Genomic DNA, 20654 nt, shown 5'->3' with positions numbered 1-20654 from the left:
CTTTGGAAGATCAAGTTGTGGCAACTCTATTCTTGGAACATCAGACCTCATCGAAGGATATCAAAGGATTCTTCCTCTTTCGTTTCTCAGTTCTACCGCCTATGTGCTAGTTGTCTAGAGGTTGAAGACAACTTAATCAAGTGAAGGGTTTTGTTTATCTTAAACTCCATTATTACCCTTATCTCCTTCTACTATTCTCAATTAACCTATTTTATTTCTTAGTTCCAAGTCTACCCCTCCCCATCTAATACGTTGTTTTCCCTTTTTGAGAATTCCTCTTATTTTAGAGTTATCATCTATTTACCATATTGCCACCCATTATTAGAAATTTCACGTTATTTAATTATTTTGATTTTTGGCTATTTCACTATTGAATGGGTCCCTCAGCAAACCGATTCCAATTTCAGAAACCTAGTTCCGCATCACCAACTCACTTAGACTAGGACTCTCTCTTAGGTGCGTGTGTCTTTTGCATTGCAACTAATTTTTATTTTTATTTATTTTTTTCTGCTTCTCTCATGAAAATCTGATTTGGGTTTTAGAAGTTTTGGGGGTTTTCTGTTTGAGATGTTAATCGGAGAGACTACGATTTGGGAGTTTTCTGTTTTGGGGTTTTTTGTTTTCTTTCTAGTTTTGATGCTGAAGTTGCAGAAGAACCCATCCATGATAAGAACATAGTAACTTTCCATATGAGGGGTATCTTCTCCATCACAGTTTTATGTTTGGGGGTTTCATTTCTCGTGTTATGTGGCTACAACTTCTCATGCCTTATAGAGGGTCCATGGAGGAATGTTTTTAAGGTAGCTTGACTTTGCCTCCATGGTCTCATCCTTTTGCACTATCTTTTTCTACTCATAGCCTCCCTTCCTCAACTAATGTCAAAAGAAACACCACTAGTTTTGTGGGGTTAGGCTAATGCAACGCACAAGCACAGGATCAATACCCCCCCTCAAAGGAAAGAAATTATTTTTTATTTAAGCTAATTTGTTGATAATTCTTTTTCCTCATTTGTTCATATATGGAAAACTTTTGTGAGGTGAACTTATGAGTATTGGCCTTTCAATTGCCAAATGTGTGATTACCCGTTAATTTGGTATCAGAATGTTATGTATTTGCACATGGGATTTTTCTCCTTTAGTAGAGGACTCTATGGGGTTCCTCACTTGTCTTCGATGGTAAATGTTATGAGGCAGGACTTAAGTGAGGACTTGGTGTTTGTGGCTTGTTTGCCACTGAGGCTTTGGTCAACAAGTGACTGAGCATGTAGTAGTTTAGAAGGCAAGGGTTCTAACTTGGGAAAGTTTGAGCTTCTCCCATATGAGTTGGATCAATAGCAACTCATAGCTTTACATTTTAAAAGCTACCTATCTCATGATATGTTGTTGGTATTTGCAAAACCCAAAAGCTGATCTGCTTTTCTCTTTAATTTATTACCCATGGTTAGTTCTGAAATTTTCTTCCCATATGAGGGGCATCTTTCTGGTGTATTTGTGATGGAATTAGTTTTAGGTATGATTGCATTAAATGTAGTAAATCACTGATCAATGGTACATTTGCAAGTGAGTTATGGTTTAAAGCTCATATTTTATTTCTAAAATTAAAATGGATTTCTTTTGTGATCTCTAATTCAGGATATTTAGAGCCAGTTTGGTAACGATTCTGTTCTAGAACGTCGTTCTTCAGCAAAATCATCTATTTGTGTTACCTCATTAAAAGACGATTTTTTTACTCTGTGTGAGCGTTTGGTAAACTAGTTCCGAGACTGTTATGGGGACAGTTCCTGGAATGAAATAGCGTTTGGCAAGAAAAGTCCAGACTCCACATGCCCATATGTCTCAGCTACGATAAGGAGTAAGAACTATTATTTGGGCATCTTTTTATGTGGCTAATGGACATTATTTGTGCTCATTTGCATTATGGATTTTCAGGAACAACACAAGAGCAGAAGCTCATACAATCCGATAGGGACACTGTAGATTGGTGCGTATGGAAGAAAGGCGTATAGAAGTGTGATGCTGAATTGATGATCAAAGCTCATTATAGATAGCAAATCTAATAGAAAAGATAAGGGCATCAACATTTGCCACTGCAATGAGTGTTTATCAATAAATGTTTAGTATATTGTCCAGGTCTTCTTTTTCATCACCCCATTCTCTGCAACCTGTTTGCTGCCCTATCATGAGAATTAAAAGGTTTATGATCTCACAAAATTACGTATAACAGACTATGCTTCAAGAATCTATGAGAGAAACTAAAATTTCCCATCAATAAGTCCTAAAAAAATACCAACTCCCTGAATATCTCCCAATCCTACTTGCTTCTCAACCCACAGGTAGCTTCCTGGTGAGATGTACTTCAAAGGAAGGATAATGAGAGAGAGAGAAGAGATTGATTCAATAAAAGAAGGGACGTACCTACCTTAAGACGATCTCAGAGGAGCAGAGGACGATCTTAGAGCAACGACTCAGCAGAGGACGATCCCAGAAGATGATCCGAGAGGAGCAGCGATCAAATAGATGAGAAGGGTAACTGCAGCGGCGACTTCGAGCTCGTCATCCAGCAGGTTTTCAGAAGCAGAGGCGACTTCGAGCTCGTCGTCCGGTAGCTCCCTCTCTCTGGTGAACAACAACGGTCACAACCAGCGGCCGCCTCCTTTGTCGTGTGATGTAGGGTTTTTGGAGGATTCTATCGGTTTTTTTAAGGAACATTTTTTTGCTTTATTTCCCTAAAGACCATCTCAGTATTGGAGGAACCTTCCTTGAGGGCAAATTACTAAACGTTTTTTTCCCATCTCTGTCCTAAAATGGAATATAAAATAAAAAAAAATTATCTCGGGGGAATTACCAAACAGGCTCATAATGTCCCCATCTGAATATTGAATAAAAAAAAATGAAAAATTATATCCCCCCCTCCCCTCCTCTGTAGTTTGTTTAGAGGTTTGAACGAATTACGCCCCTTTTCTAATGTTAACAGTGTTAATATGCTGTTAATTTTAAATCAAAATACATTTCTTTGATGAAAAACCAACTAAATAAGATAGGACCATTATACCCTATTGCACTATTCACCTCGACACTCCTCTTCTACAATATTTTTTTTAAAACGAAGAAAATCTACATACAGCTTTAGAGTAGGCATTTTGGATTTCAAATTCAGCTATCACCAATTAAAAGGATAACCAAAACTGAAACAAAGGCAAATTCCTCTCTCGATTCCGATAACAAACCCTACCTCCGTCGGAGTTGCCCTATGGGATATGATGTTGATTTGGTGTATGTATGTAGGAATGTATGTCCGTGCTCAAGGGGCTCAGTTAGGCTGAGGGTTCGAACACCCTCATCAGCCCACAAAAAAAAAAAAAAAAAAGAAATATGCAATTTAGGGTTAGAAGCTTGCTAAGATAGAAAGTATATTCCTTTCATTGTACTTACGAGTGGAATGAGAATTACATTAATAGCTTGCAAAGTTGTGAGGGAGAGAGACCTGGATATTGGTGGGTGAAGTTATCCCAAATATTTTGGCCTCTTGCATTTATGGCACCTTCATACTAAAAAACACAAGAAGACACGTTAAAATGTGTATGTAGCATGATGAACTTAGTTAACAACAACATAACTATGAGTGTCAATTTGGTATCGATATAAAAAACTAATCATTTAAAATCATTTGAATCAAAATCAACGAGTTTTGATATAGTTTGGAAATAGTATATTTATCGGTTTGTTATAATATTGGTGTTTAATACAAAACCATTCCATATGTTTTGAAGTATCGAATTCCAAAACCATACCAAAATACTGAAATCTTACCTTTTTTTTTTTTTTTTTTTGCTAAAAATTCATATGTATTAAAAAGAATAGAAAAAAGAAAATACAAGCAGGATCTATAAAGATAAGCAGAAACTAAATACAAAATTGAGGGATTAAAAAACCCGAGATCACTCCCCTACCTTCGGCATGGCCATTAGCAGGGGAGATGATCCACAACTCCAACAAGAACTAATAAAATCAAAATCTTGGACGTTTTTCAGCATCCATCCTAGGAAATCTTACCATTTAACACCCTTATTGAATACCAAATTACAGACTATGTTTATTATCATCCCAAAAAAGGCCAAAAAGGGCAAACGTATCGAAATAGAAATCATACCAAAACAATATTTGAATATAATAGAATTCGTACTGAGCCGATTCTGTACTAATATTGAAAATTGATTATATTCTCAATACAGTTTTTCACTATCTACTCTTTGTCTTCTATACCATATAGAAATACTGAAACCGTACGGATTGACACTCTTACGTAAATATAGTCTTACGTAACTATAGGTATATTAAACAGTTGACATACTTGGTAAGCAAATGATGCAGCCTGAAATAGAAATCCTCTAGGAAATCACTTCGTTCGACAAAAGTTGGATCAGGACACGCAATTGCACCATCAGAAAGAGAGAAGCAGCTGACACAGAGAAGTTGGAGGGTAGAAACCAAGAGTAGATAGCCCTGAACTGCCATTGTTGATCTATGAATTCTCAAGCTTCCCTTGGCTCCCCATTTATAGACTTTGGATTTGGTCCATATTAATGCATCTTGGTACAACAAGATCATGAGGTTGATGGACCCTTCTTCCCTATGATGGAAACTAGAGATGAAGATAAAGTTAGAAGATAAGGATCAAGGTGAGAAAAAGGGAAGCCTCTCTACACAAGGTAGTTGATAAGGTTAAAATAATCTTTCATTTCAAGTGTTCAACTATAAATAGGCTTACATATCGTCTATAGTTACAACTCCCCAATCTATTCCACTACACCATCTAAATAAAAGTAACACAACTGATAATAACTACTGATTACAACTCCCAAATATAACTACTGATTACGACTAACAAAGAATTGGTTTTTGGTAGAACAACTAACAAAGATAACTACTACGCTTCAGCATATATTCCCATGTGGGCACGCCCTACTAAAGTGGGATACCTAAGCCTAGCAAATCCATGTAGGCCATTTGCCTTAGCAAATCCATGTAAGCCTATATGGATTTCACAAGTGTTACCCAAGGGTAATTCCCTATAAATAGTAATCGAGGGGTTGCTTCCCTTTTGCCAATTTGATGCAGCCTAATTGCATCCAAGCTTAACAGCTAAGCCTTTGCAGAGATCTACTCACATCAAGGCCCAAGCCCAAAAAGCACATTTGGCCCTGGACCAAGGCATAATCCAACCCCAACAACATTGTGACTCAAACCATTAAAAAGCACCAAAGAAATTGGCCCAAACACTTTTGGCCAAATCCACCATTAGGAGTCCCTACGAGATTGTTTTAAGCTCTCTTGCTCTTCCCTAAGTTAAGAAGCTTCTCTTCCTTTGAAAGCTACAAAGAAAGCCTATTTGGAAGTCACTACTTATCTTGAAACAAGAATCGAGACTTTGAAGCTTGCATCAAGACCTTGGACAATACAAACTTTTGTAGCAACACAAGATAGTGGGATTTCTCCACCATCTTTCTTTTCTTCTCTTATGTAATGTCAACCTTAGAATCTTAGGGGTAGAAGTTGAGATTTTAGAATTTTATTTGCTTATAAAAGGCCACCAAAGATATATAGCATGTAAAAATAAAATGATAAGAGTTTTTAATTGAATTTGATTAATCGAATTGTGGTTCTTCAATTGAGAGATTCCTTTAAAACCTATAAGAGTTTCTTTCAAACCTTAAAGAAGTTTCATTCCATCCTTAAAGAGTTATAATTTTCTACTTCACTTGCATCCTAGAAGAGTTGCAAGACCCCCATTGGTGCAGCAATCATTATAGAAGAGTTGCATTTCAGCCCAATCTGTCCATTTTCATTTCCAGATTTGCACTGTATTATATTATCATAAGACATTACCCAATTTTATTGATGATTCCACTATTATACTCTGATTCCGCTACTTTTGGTTGGTTTGTGATATGAGATTATGAAATGTTAAAGTACTGTGATCAGAGATCCTGGCAGGTTTGTAAGATAGGTACGTGTCTTACTCAGACAGTCGGTATTCTTAATGGTAAGTTGGGTCTATTGGAAGTGGGGTGTGACAGCTTGGTATAAGAGCACGATGCTCTACCTTAACTCACAATCTCAACCAAACTATGATTGAGGATTATGATTGAAATAAAAAAAAAAAATTTAAAGACAATAATAACATAAATTTCACAACTAGGAGACCAACATAGGTGTTAAAGCCATTTCATTAAATAAAAAACTTGATTACATAAGCTTACACCATTTTTATGAAAATAAAAGACTGAAAGCTGAAAATCCTAACTAGGCTAAGTCTAGGAAATTCAAATAACTGAAGCAATTGACAGAAAATAAAATTCAACTAAAGTCTAGAACAAGGTATATGAGCCTTGTCCAGTGACCATAGGTGGATATAAGTTGAATGCTCACTTAATCGAGTTGGATATGACCGACTTCGATGTGATTTTAGGGATAGACTGGTTATCCACATATAGAGCCAGTGTGCTATGTGCCGAAAAGGTGATCATTTTCAGATCTCACGACGAGGATGAGTTTGTCTTTCAAGGGGATAAGCCCAAGAAACCCAAGAAGGTTATCATATCAGCACTCTAGATGAAGAAGCTATTGGATAAGGGATGTCAATGCTACCTAGCATCTGTGATGGATACTAGATAGATGTTAGGCCATTGACTGAGGTAGATGTGGAGAGGAAATTTCTCGATGTATTTTTGGATGACTTGATAAGTTTCCCCTCGGACTGAGAGACAGAGTTTGCTATAGATCTACTCCCCAGCTCAGCACCAATGTCAAAAGTCCCTTATCGTATAGCCCCCACAGAGTTGAAGGAATTGCAAGTGCAACTTCAGAATCTTCTGAAGAAGGGATTCACTAGACCTAGTGTGTCTCCATGGGGAGCACCGGTATTGTTCATCAAGAAGGATGAAAGTATGAGGTTGTGCATTGATTACCGGGAGCTTAACAAGCTAACCATTAAGAATCGGTATCCTTTGCCAATGATAAATGATTTGTTTGATCAGTTGCAGGGTGCCAAGGTATTCTCCAAGATTGACCTTAGATCAGGCTACCACTAGCTCAGGATCAAGGATAGTGATGTCAGCAAAATAGCCTTCAGATCAATGTATGAAAATTATGAATTCTTGGTGATGTCATTTGGGTTGGCTAACGCACCAGCCGCATTTATGGATTTGATGAACCGAGTATTCCAGGATGTCTTGGACAAGTTTGTGATTGTATTCATTGATGACATCTTGGTTTACTCCAAGAGTGCAGATGAACATGTTGTTCATATGAGGTTAGTATTGCAACGTTTGAGAGAGAAGCAACTCTATGCCAAGTTCAGCAAATGCGAGTTCTGGTTGTCACAGGTGGCATTCCTAGGCTACATTGTTTCAGATAAGGATATAGAGGTTGACCCAGGCAAGGTGAAAGCAGTCCTTGAATGGGAGACTTTCAAGAATGTGGCAGACATACGTAGTTTTTTGGGATTGGCCGGATACTACAGGAGGTTTATTGAGAACTTCTCCCGCATTGCTACCCCAAAAACCCGACACACATGAAAGGGTGTGAATTTTGAGTGGTCTGATGCTTGTGAAAAGAGCTTCAAGGAGGTAAGGCAAAGGTTAGTATCAGCTCTAGTTTTGACTATCCCGACTAGTACAGGTGGAATGGTTGTGTATAATGATGCCTCCAAGCTGGGATTAGGTTGTGTATTGATGCAGCACGGGAAAGTCATTGCTTATGCATCTCGCTAGTTGAAGGATTATGAGAAGAACTACCCCACCCATCATTTGGAGTTGGCAACAGTGATATTTACACTAAAAATATGGAGACATTACTTATATGGTAAGAAGAGTGAGATTTACAGTGACCATACGAGCCTCAAGTACTTCTTTACCCAAAAGGAGCTCAACACTAGACAGAGGCGTTGGTTAGAGTTGATGAAGGACTATGACTATATTATCCACTATCATCCGGGAAAGGCCAATGTGATAGTTGATGCACTTAGTCAGAAATCCCAGTCACTGACGCTTGCATCACTGACCACCAATGAGCATCTCATAGAGGAGGCCAAGAAACTAGACTTGGAGCTATTAGTGGAAGGTGTCACCTTGTCACTATCGACATTAGTGGTACAACCTAGTCTAGTGGATAGGATCACTGCAGCTCAGGGTAATGATGCAGAATTACAGAAGTTGATAATATAATGCAAGGAAGAAACCCAAAAGGGCCTTTCTCTATAATTGAATACGGGATTCTCAAGTTCAAAGTGAGGTTATACGTGCCTAGTGATGGTGAATTGAGAGATATAGTTTTGAGAGAGGCACACAACTCTCCATACTCCATTCACCCCGATAGCACCAAGATGTATAAGGACCTCAAGGGCTCCTACTAGAGGAAGGGAATGAAGAATGATGTGGCCACACATGTGTCGAGATGCCTCACATGCCAAGAATTCAAGGCAGAAAGGCAAAGGCCCTATGGGTTATTATAGTCACTACCTATTCCGGAGTGGAAATGGGAGAATATTATCATAGACATCATCACAGACTTACCCCGCACTCAGAAGGGTATGGATGCCATTTTGGTAGTTGTAGACCGCTTGACTAAGGCAGCTCACTTTATCCCAATCAAGGTCACTTTTTTTATGAACAAGTTGGTTAAGTTGTATATTGACAACATCATCTGGCTATATGGTATACCAATTAGCATCATTTTTTATCGAGATCCCGGATTCACTTTCAAGTTCTGGACATGTGTGCAGAAAGCTATAGGCACACAATCGAATTTTAGCATTATATTTCACCCACAGACTAATGGTCAATCGAAGAGGACTATCTAGACATTGGAGGACCTACTTCAAGCATATGCCTTAGATATAAGTAACAGTTGGGATGAACACATTTCTCTTATTGAGTTCTCTTACAATAACAGTTATCTGGCCACCATTGGAATGTCCCCATTCAAAGCACAGTATAGCAGAAAGTGCCAAACTCCACTTTATTGGGATGATGTTAGTGAGCGGTATATTCTGGGTCCATACTTAATATAGGCTACTAGTGAGAAGGTGAATGTGAACAGAGAGAGGATTAAGGCAGTTCAATCTAGACAGAAGAGCTATGCAGATGTCTGGAGGAAACATTTGGAATTTGGAGTTGGAGATAAGGTGTTTTTGTGGATCTCCCTAGTAAAGGGGTAATGCGCTTCGACAAGAAGGCAAAGCTTGTTCCGAGGTTTATGGGACTGTACGATGTATTGGAAATGATCGGACTGGTCGCTTATCGAATAGCTTTACCACCAGAGTTGTAGGGTACACATGATGTCTTCCATGTATACATGTTGAGGAAGTACATTCCCGACCCCACTCAAGTCTTGACTTACATACCCCGTGAGTTGGATGAGGATTTTACCTATGTGGAGTATCCAGAGAAGATTGTTGACTAAAAGGACCATATTCTCGGCAACTGCACTGTTTCCTTTGACAAAGTGAAATGGATGAACCACCCAGAACAGGAAGCATTCTGGAAGCGGGAAGATGAGATGATGAAGTAGTATCCTGGATTGTTTGATTTACCAGGTATGTTCAATTTTGAGGATGAAATTCTTGTAAGGTGGGGGGAATGTTACACTAGTGCCTTGACCCGGTCTAATTTGAACTGTTGTGATAGGTCTCAGACTGGAAGTGGGAAGTATAGTCGGATTTTGGCTTGCGACCACCTATTGCCGAAGGGGAAGGGATGACCCCACATATTCGTGCATTGCGTGCCAATCCAATTGAAGGGGATTCGTACATTTTGATTCCAGATAGTAAGTGACCTGACTCCCCACACATGAATCCAGACACGTAGCAAAATTTTTGAAAGATTATGAGTACGACTGAGGGCAACTACCCTTGCAAAACCAGCTGGTGGACAACAAGTAGTCAAGACTTTCTTGACCACCAAAAATATACCATCAGAAACAACTTGAGCCTGAATCTGGTGACTATTTCCGGTGACCAATCAGGTTGTTGGTTGGGCTCCGATGCTTGTGGGACCCACCACCCACACCGTGACAGCCCCAGATGATCCCAAATCATCCTCCACACCTTCCTCATGGCATGAGCACTTTACAAACCAAAGTAGTTGAGTCCACATGCCCCGAATTACGTAATAACCTACTTTGACTGGATATGGTTCAACCAAACGGACCCTAGTGAGAGACTTACTATATAAGTGAGAAGTTAGTCTCATTTCCCATTTTCTCATTTGCCCAAAATGTGGGAGAGGGAAAGAAGAGGAGAAAAGGGAGGAGAAAGGAAGAAGAAGGAGGGAAGCGTACCTTAGCTCCTGGCTACCGCCTCATTGTCAGAACCCTTGCCTGAGGTAAGTGCAACCTCTTCCACCACTCTCTCTCTTCATTTTGACCTAGGGAAAGCTAAGTATAGGAGTAATCTTAGGTTACAAATCATGTCGAGGTTAGGGATTGCGTATTCCACCTCCCCAGTGCCATTGTCGAGCTCAAACCAAGTTTGATGAGCTCCGATAACAAGATTGACTAAATGACCATTTAGGTTTTTGATTGCTTGATCGACATATCTCCCAAATGGCTCAGTGGAATCAAGATTTTATTATCTTAGAATAATGTTATGAACATCCCCCATAAACTCTATAGAACAAATCCCGGCGATCGGGCCCGAGCCAAAAAGCCCCAATTCACCTGGGTAGTTTTGTACTGCCACAAAAAATAAGCCACTCAAAACATTGGATTTGCTTCCGGTGGGCTGTTTTTGGTGAACACCCAAGCCTTATAGGCTCTCTGCCAGTTCATCGAAAACAGGACTGATATTTTCGGTGGACAGTCCTTGTGTTTTGATGGGTGTTTCCGGTGATAGTATTGTCACTATGGAACTTTGTCTGTACCCTTTGGGGTGACCCATGTGGGCCCCTCCTGATGTTTTCGACACGTATTAACGTTCGGTTACCTTCGTGTTTAGACAGTGATGCATGAACCCTGAGGTCACAATTGAGTTGAACAATCGGTGGCCATACTTGAACCCTATATTCACACGAGCATAATCATGGTGAGAGATGATTGCTTTTATTTTTGGGAATGTTTATTTAATTTAGAATTTCTCACATGTGTATATTTTTATATGTTTATTTATATTGCTCGCATGACAACAATGTTCTATCATATATTACATCTGATGAATATGATATGAAATATTTATGGATATGTATGACGGGATCCGGTGTGGCCGAAGTGGTACCGGTACCGTGAGTATGTTTGTTGCATTCATACATTGATTATGTGCATTAGAGTTAATTATAGTCATGGATTACACTTTGTGGTCGATGTATTACCGGTATCATGTACTTTGGGACTGCATTTGGAAATGGATATGCTTCGTGGCGATGGGGATACCGGTGTTGCGTAGTCCATACTCAACTGTTATTATGCATGCTAGATTAGGTAAACGGTCACGGGTTACACTTTGTGGCCAAGGTGTTACCGATATTGTGCACCCTAGGACTATACTTGGAGATGGATTATACTTTATGGCTGATGTGTTACTAGTATCGTGTAATTCATACTAACTGTATCACTATGAAGGTATGTAGATTATTTTTGGTTGGGTATCACTCGCTATTCTACAAAGCCTTGCCAACAGGGGGTAAGGTGTTGGATAACCCATTATGGTATGTTTGATGTGCCTTTCTAGAATGCCGCACCCACAGTACTATATGATTGTTGCCGGAGGTGGGAACTTTTCCGGCAAGGCCGATGATTGGTACCGATGCTGTGATAGCCAGGAAGGGGTTATCAGGGGTTTGCTAGGTGACCCATGGTCTCATACGGGGACCGACAGGCTTCTATTCATGGCTAGGGTTTGTATCCCTGTGTAGTCAATAGTGGTTCCGAGACGAGGGATACAGCCTAATGTGTCATAGTAGCATTTACCAGACTTAGTTGTATTGTTAGGTGAATAATAAAATAAATGAACTGCATCACGATCATCATGGACTATGTGTTTAATTTCTGTAATCATACATCATAATTACTTATGTGAATGCTATGCTTGGATATGTATGAACCCCACCCTTCATTGAGCGAGTTGGAAAGCTCACCCCACGTATACACCCCTCTTTAGATGATGATGCAGGTATGGTCATGCCTATGGCTAGTGATTCTCTTTCCTTCGAACTCGAGTATAGAGTGACTAACTGGTGGCTATTGGAAGTGAAAGAGCATGATCAGGACTGTGCTTGCGACCATTGTGCTTACGTTGCACCATGCAATGTGCAGCATACTTTTGATCCTTTTGATATAGACTTGTGGATGGTATATTTTGGGATTAATGTTTATAAGTCTTGGATAATTATAACATAATAACTTGGTTATGGATATTATATTATCATTAAATATTTTCATATGTTATTGATGATTTCACTATTATACTCTAATTCCGTTGCTTTTGGTTGGTTTGTGATGTGAAATTGTGAAATGTTAAGGTACTACGATAAGAGATCCTAGTAGGTTCGTAAGATAGGTACGTATCTTAATCATACCACTGGTATTCCTAATGGTAAGTTGGGTTTACTGGAAGTGGGGTGTGATAGTAAATGGGTAACAGAGATTACCTCAGTATAACTTTCCCCATAGCAGAATAGATCGGGTTGCACCACGCATTGATCCGAACGAGTAACTTGTTGAATGTCTGTCTTTAATTAGGAAACCCAAGCAGCTCTTGAAAAGTGGCAGAGAGCAAGTACCTTCCTTTACACCACCACCTAGGATAAGAAGAACGAAATGATTCAAGGTTCCCACTCCAGGTGCATATATTCCAACAGGAACAACATTTTACAGGGGAGGAAGTGCAGTTGAGATGGAGACCTTCAGTGAGAGAATTCACGGAGTAGTTGCTTCAGCCAAAACATCCAATTCACAAATTATTGATTCTCTTCTACTACAAAATATAACAATAGAAGATTTCAAAGTTGCCACCAGAATGGGTTTCTATATTTTATTCAAATCCTAATAGAAAAGGAGGAAAAAAAAGCACTCAATCATTGCTCGAAAGACATTGTTTTCAACTTTGGTCATGTATCTGGTGGTAGACGTGTCGATGCCGGTGAAGCAGAGGATGTAGAGTAGTGAGAAGGAAAGTTCTCTCTTCACTTTTGCTGGACAAGGTAAGGTAGAAAACCCTAAGCTGTTTGGGGATCTTCGGTTTACAAATAGAAAAAAGGGTAATATTGGTATTTATTATTGAGTGTTTTAGTTCAAGTATGTAAAAGGGTAATTAAGTATTTTCTATTTTAAAAGTAATAAGCTTCTCACGGTGTTAGGTTAGGTGGGTTTATTTGTAATAAACGAAAAGCGAAAGGGGGTGGATGTAATAAGGGCAAACACGAGGGGAGGTGAATGTAAATTTTCCTAAAAGATGATGAAATAATTGATAATGTCTCTTTCTATTTTTTTTTTCTTTTCTTTTCTTTCATTTTCTTACCAACCAAACACATCCTTACTAATAGAAAAAATAGGAAAATCGATCCCCTAATAGAAGGGTTTCTGCACAAAACATCATTTTGGATCGTTTCCAAGATCGAGCCCTACAAAAAAAAAAAAAAAAAAGGATGAAAAAGGCATTTCGCTCACCTCCATTTTGCTATGAGGTTTATTATGGGTAGTGGAGATGGCAAGTGGATCTAAAAACCACAAAGATGTAGCTCTAAGAGTTTGGGCAAAGAGAATAAGAACCTAGATCTATAAACCTTGTTCGATAAATGAAAAAGAATAACATAAGAAAATTCCAATGTTTTGCATGTAGTAGACTCTCCGTGTGGCATCTTGCATAAGGCCATCCAATGTTGTCAGCGCTAGGTGTTGACTTCGAGTGTTGTGCTATATGAACTGTGATGCACCCTCGCACTACTTGGGTTGAGAGATCTGAATCCCGAGGTCATGCTCCTCTGTGGTGCAACAGGACGTTTAGTGTGCATCCAACAGCCAGAAACGTTCAAGCATGCAGTCTAAGGCGTTTCTAGACGTTGGATACACGTCAGATGCCTTATTAGGCTTCAGAGGACCCAAATCCCGAATCCCATAGGGGCATGCGACTAGATAGTGTCCCTTTCCCATTTTGTAATATTTTTTTTTGATGAATTTTTTTTTTTAATTTTTGGATGAATCCCATTTTTTAATATAGGAAAAGGTTGGGTAGGCCGCCGATGTCAAGTATGCTAGCACCCATTGTGTCTATCTTTCTCTTCCCTTTTTCTGAAATGATCCTCATATCCTTCCTGAATGATACTCCATCATGTGATCCTATTGGTGCTATCCGCTAGCATACTTGATATCCGCGACATACCTATCCCTCTTCCAATATATTGTTTTTTTTTATGTTCGACGACTCCAAGCCCCCAAAATTGAAAAAAATTGTGTTTCCACGATCATCAGATTTGCGTGAAAAGGGGGCGGAGAGTGATGGCTAATCTATAAAATTTGAGATTGAATCAATTCACGAAGGGGTCATTTTTTTTTTTTTAAATTTTGATTACAGGAAGAAACTCTTCTGATTTGATAGAGGAAAGAGTGTCATTTGTTCTTCGGTGCTCCGATAAGGACGGATGAATCAGGGCGATCTTAACAAGGTTTGGGAAATCATCAAAACCCTCATCAAAAGGGACAGAGAAGATGAAGCACGGAAGATTCTTCAGAAAATAGCTAGTCAAGTTGAACCCATCATGCGAAATCATTAATAGAGACCATCAGGTTCTTGATACGATGCTTCATGAGCTGTGCCATAATGCCCATGGCCCTCACAACGTCAACTTCTACAAGCTATGGGATGAACTCTGAAAGGTTTGTCTTTTTTCACTTCTCATATAGATGCCATAATTCCCAATAGCTTATCAGAAGGAAATTGCAAAGCTCTCAAGGTAGACTTGTATGCAGATATTCTAGTTATGGTTTAAAAGAGTCTCCTCCATGTATCTCCTTCATCAATATGTTAGTTATAGGGTAATTTACAGCGCCACCCCTTAGAGAATGCCATAATTATAAAGACAATCCCCTTTGTTTCACCAAATTTGACTTAGACCCCCTTACCGTCAGTCATTGTTAAGGAATGCTATGAAATGACATTTTTGACCTTATGAATAAAACACCCTTATTTTTCATTTTACCATTTCATTTTCCTTATCACTTTCTCTCCTTCTCTCCGTACCTGTGACCAAGGGTTCATACAAGTTTCGTCGCCGGTGAATACTTCTCCTTTCGTCTTCGGCGAGAAGTGTGCTTGCATTACTCCCATCTTAGGCTGCCGACGAGAAGGAGAAGTATTCACTGAGCCAACCTTCTTTCATGGGCTCATCATTTTGCTCACGGTGGGAAGTGGGTTTACCTTTCTGGTTGTTGATTCTTATATAGTCATCGAAGTTATTTCCAATTTCCATCACTCGAAAAAGTAATGGTTCCTTTTTCCCTTTTTTATATTATATTTTATTTTTTAGTTCTTGCATTTTTGGGCACGCTGAGGTTCTTCAAGTCTCATTTGGTTTTTAGTTATTTCAAATCTCTTTTTTTTTTTTTTTTGGGTATCCCTTTTGCAGGGATTCTCTTGAGGTTTCATGCCTGAAATGGGGTAATTCCCAATCTTAAAGGACAGGAAGAAGCTTGGTTTTGGATTATTTCAAATCTCTTTTTTGTTTTTTTTGCATTCCCTTTTGTAGGAATTCTCTTGATGTTTCATGCCTAAAATGGGGTGTTTCCTAGTCTTAAAGGGCAGGAAGAAGTAGTCTGAGAAATCGATCTACATTAAATGTGTGAATACTCAGGAGAATACACCCACTACGCTCCTTGAACCTCAAGCCCATAGTCGAGCACTTCAATCTGCTCCACCAAGCTTTAAGACAAGACCCACAACTGTCCAACCTGCAAACAGAGTCACCAATAGTAGAGCCCAGGCATTATCTACTCCTTCAAGCCTAAACGTGGAAGAGGGAGATGCACTCTCACCTTTTGAATATGATGAACAAGAAGAATTGAAGAACAGAGGTGAATTGCCAAAGGAACAATGGGCCCCAAGCCCACAAGCTCTGCCTCTTCCTTTGCCTTGAAGTATTGGGTCTGGTTTGTTGAAGACTATGGGGAGCTTCAAATCAGGGAACATCAGTGGTCCTCTTGCTGCCTCTAGTCCTTTACCTCTACCTCCTTTGGTACTCTGTAACTTCTCATATGAAGAGGTTGCATCTGCTTGCCAATATTCCCTCCTCTGTTCTGATTAAGAGTTTGGCGGAGTAAGAAATCGAATCCAACATGAGCAAGATGAGGAGTTTCCAAATAAGTTATGTCGCCGAGTGAAAGAAATAGTAACTTATTACAAGGGTATTTTAGGTACTTCATATTTAATAAGGACATTTTGGTATTTGAAATAAAATATAATTGCTAACATCAGCATATATGGTATATTCCTTAACAGTGACTAAAGGTAGGGGGTCTATGTCACACCCCATTCACATAGAACCGGACCGGTGACCGAGTTAACTCTAGTTAACCCAAACCTGCCAGGATCATCTAATACAGTACCCCACCACAACATACCCACATCTAAGATAAGTGTTCAAAAGTTCAGCAGAATACTTGAATTACCTGTAAATATCCTTAATATACTTGATACCTAAATTGTAGTATATAGCTAAATACATGTGGGCCTGCAGACATGATATTTACACAAAAGAATAAAAATTTACGTATCAAGTACACAAAAGGGGAGGTCATTAAAAGAATCAAAAAGAAAAATCCTGTACGGTGTCGTTACTGCGGTCCCACAGCATAGCCCTCGCACATGCAATTAGCACCGTACTTATACTCCTCTGGGACCCACCAATCCACAATGGGAAACTCGACAGTGGGGCCCGACTCCTGATCTTCAGGCGGGTGACATGCAAAATCATCTAAAAGAGGTGCGCGCATGGGATGAGCTTACTAGCTCAGTAAGTGAAAAGAAAGACCACACAACAATCACATCCATATGCACTATATGCTATGCGATTCATTTTAAATCTTATCCACCTAAACAACATTACTAAGTCTTTAGTTATGTGCTACTTACAACCACAGTGTGCGTATGCCCTGGGTACGAGCCACGAACTCCATCCGGCGATACGCCCATAGGGTTATCGGAGAAGGCCCATTGTGAGTACTCAGAAAAGTAAAGCATGTCGACTACCGGCTCTCAACATAAAAGTAAATGACAGAAAAGTAAAGGTGCTGACCCCAGTAATTTAAAAGCAGTACGATTGGCCCTCTTGAATATACCACTGAGGTTGCCGACTTTCCTAATGACCAGCCAAGTGTATGTCTAACCGCCACAATGACTTGACAACCGCGACCACTGCTTTCCCCCAAGTGATAACCCAACACCTCAACCCTTGTTGGGAAGGGTCGTAGCATGGAAAATGATAATCCTAAATCGCATACCATGGGCTACCAATGCACTCGTTTTCAAGCCGACTACGGCGTTTAGTCTAATAATGCATCATGCACAGTAATCCAACCATTTATCACATAAGTACATCAATCATTTAGCATTGATAATGTAAAGCACAACACACATATCATAAATCATTTGTTTAGAATGCACAAGCAATTCGTGCGAACGGCATACGAGGATGACTAATCTATACATAATTTGCATGATGACATGGCCAGTCTAGATACAATTTAATGATGCAAAAACAAGCCTAAAATAAAGTTAAATGTCCTCTCCCACTTACTTGTTGGGAACAAAAGCTCACGTTCGGTATGGGTGAGATTCGGCGTGAGAAACGTAGATTCTAGTGGAACCTATCATAAGCGAATGGGGTTAGCATTTCATCACCTTGGGGTCAAAACTAACAATGTTTGATGTTTAAATCATGTTTAAAATCGTAAAAGAGGGTTACCCGATCATTTTAGGCCCATTCGGGCTCAAAAATCTGACTGGGGGGCCAACAGGTGGGCCAGGCAGCCCACCTGTTATCGCCCACCGGTCTTCTCAGGTGGGCCGGATAGCCCGTCAGTTCAACTGATGGGCCCCCTCAGGCGGGTAGTTTGCCCGTCGATCCCCGCCCACCAGTGGGGACTGAGGGGCTGCCCCCCTTCAGACGGGCACCCTCAGGCGGGCGGCTTTGCCCATCGGTCCCCACCCGCTAGTGGGGATTGAGGGGCTGCCCCCTCAGGCAGGCAGCCTCGCCCGCTGGTCTTCGCCCACCTGTGGGGGTGAAAATTTATTTTCTTCTTTGAAACGTTCCACAACCTTGGGAAAACCAAATGGGGCTATTCCAATCACATTTTCCACACATCTAATATCTTATAAGATGATTCTAACCTAGATCTAAGTTAGATTTAAGGATTGAAAAGCAATCTTACCTTCTTTGCTCAAGAACTCTTCCAAAACCCCAAAATCACATTTTAACTCAAGAAATCACCAATGCTTCTCAATTCTTGTAAATACTTCTTTAAACCTTCAAAATCAACACATAGACCATCTATTAAACCTTAGATTCATCATCTCCAGTGGAATTAACAAGATCTCAAGGAACTCTACCCAGATCAAGGGTTTCACTTGGGGTTTGGTGAAAGTTTAAGAAGTATACTTTCGCTCACCTCAAATCATAGGTCTCGTGTTGGGGATCACTTTTCCAGTGCCAAAATGAGAAGATCAAACCTCGACGTCGCTTAAAATCATTTCTTCCTCCTCTTTCTTTCCCTTTCTTCTTCTTCGTTCACTTTTCTTCCTATCTTTTCTCTCTCCTCTTTACTATTCTCACCAACTCTTTTATGCATTAAATGAGAAAAAGGAGAACACAATAAGTACTATTTATACTTAGAGAATATCTAGTAACCACATGGGTGGGTTTGCCCGCCTGTGACCGCCCACCTGTTGGTCGAACTTAGCTAAACAATTGAGATTTCGGTGGAATTCGACTCTCGGCATGTATTTCACTCTCGGTACGAGATATATAATACGCATACACTTTAGGATATGGCTACATACCCACATTACCCGTACATGGCCTTATGATACGTGGATGTACACAGCTTGGGTACACCCGTCTCCTCTGGCACTGACCCGGACTTGTCTGGCCAACCTGTGTTTAAAGTCACCCTTGCCATCATGGACCATAAGGAACCCGCCTTAACCCTCTCTGGTTCGGGTTCTGCATGGTTAAACCGGGTCAACCGTCTAATTAAACCAGGTTTTAAAAGTAGGGTATCACAGTCTAAGTCAGGTAGGGGGTCTAAGTCTAATTTGGTGAAACACAAGGGGTGGTCTTATAATTGTGTCATTCTCCAGGGGGTGGCGTTGTAAATTACCCTTATTTGTATTGTTTGAATGTTTGCTTTAGGATGTTATCCTCATGACAAGTAATTTGTAACTTTGTGCTTTTTTTTTCTCCTCTTTATTATGAATATTTTTTATTTTTAAGTTATTTCATTTTTTGCAGGGTCAGGGTCAGGGTCATCTCGGCCCTTGATGGCAAACCAGGGTCAGTGTCAAGGTCATCCCGGCTCGACCTTGAAAAATCAGGCCAATTAGGGCAGGTAAGGGTTGGGCCTGGGTTGAAGTTTTGCGGTCCTGAGTCAGGGGCCAGAGTAGGTTTGGGCCCAATTAAGGGGACTCATGATTGGGCTAGGGTTTTAAGATGCCCGGCCCAACCCGGCCCTGTTGCACCCTTAATTTATATATATACATTCAAAAAGAGAGGTGCCACACTTAAGGGCCAAAAAAATTTTCCAAATTAAAAGTTAGCCGTTGAACTACTTCAGAATTGGTTCAGATGTCCTTCAAAATCCACCCTTGATCCTGTTCAAGCTATGCTCCAAGCAAGATAGCCTTAACGCCTCCTTTAGTAGGATTTCCTATCAATAGATAGCCTGTTATTAGTAGGTTATTTACCCCATTGTGTAAGATTCCCACGGCCCAACTGGTCATAGTTGACGATGGATTGGTGATTAAAGCACAAACAATTATGGTGGAATTACATAAAGTGATTGGCGTGGAGGAAATAGGGTTGGGGTTAATTACCTGCTGTTGTGAGAATGAAAACGAGTAGTTATGAATTGAATAGATCCATTTTAAGGCAGTCTCTAGGGTTTTATGTGGATTAGGTTTTTCTTTTTGGAAGACTATCCCATCTCTATAAGACTAAATATAATAACATAGAATTATATAACCTGAGAAGAAATATCCAAGATTATTACGTGGAATAATATTAGAGTTAAAGAATATATAATTATCTGTTGAAAAAAAAAAAAAAAAAAAGGCAGCATGAAGAGCAGCAGGATGAAGATCAAATACAATTAGATTTTTCGCTCCCTTAATTTTGACACTTGTATTTCTTTACTTCACGTCACCTAGATCTATAAATAAATATGGGTTTTTTGTTTTTTGTTTTTTGTCATTCTCTATATTATAGAAACATTTCCATGGTTTTTTTTTGGAGGTAAGAATCTCCATAGAAACTTTTTTTTGATAAAGATCCATAGAAACCTCATCTAACATAGAATTATATAACCTGAGAAGAAATATTCAAGATTATTACGTGGAATAATATTAGAGTTAAAGAATATATAATTATCTGTTGAAAAAAAAAAAAAAAAAAAAAA

The 20654-nt window shown here is 39.6% G+C and overlaps 1 long non-coding RNA gene across 1 annotated transcript; it reads left to right on the top strand.

Annotated features, from left to right (window-relative positions):
* The first annotated feature begins 671 nt into the window (after positions 1-671).
* LOC122064582 lies at positions 672-2142 on the top strand. Its single transcript, XR_006135762.1, has 2 exons — positions 672-1851; positions 1929-2142. It is a non-coding gene; the product is annotated as an uncharacterized LOC122064582 (long non-coding RNA).
* The last annotated feature ends 18512 nt before the right edge of the window (positions 2143-20654 follow it).

This window comes from Macadamia integrifolia, unplaced genomic scaffold (assembly GCF_013358625.1).
Source record: "Macadamia integrifolia cultivar HAES 741 unplaced genomic scaffold, SCU_Mint_v3 scaffold1688, whole genome shotgun sequence".
Lineage (NCBI taxonomy): Eukaryota > Viridiplantae > Streptophyta > Magnoliopsida > Proteales > Proteaceae > Macadamia > Macadamia integrifolia.
Note: the sequence above shows the minus strand (reverse complement) of the source record. Positions and strands in the feature narration are given on the sequence as shown.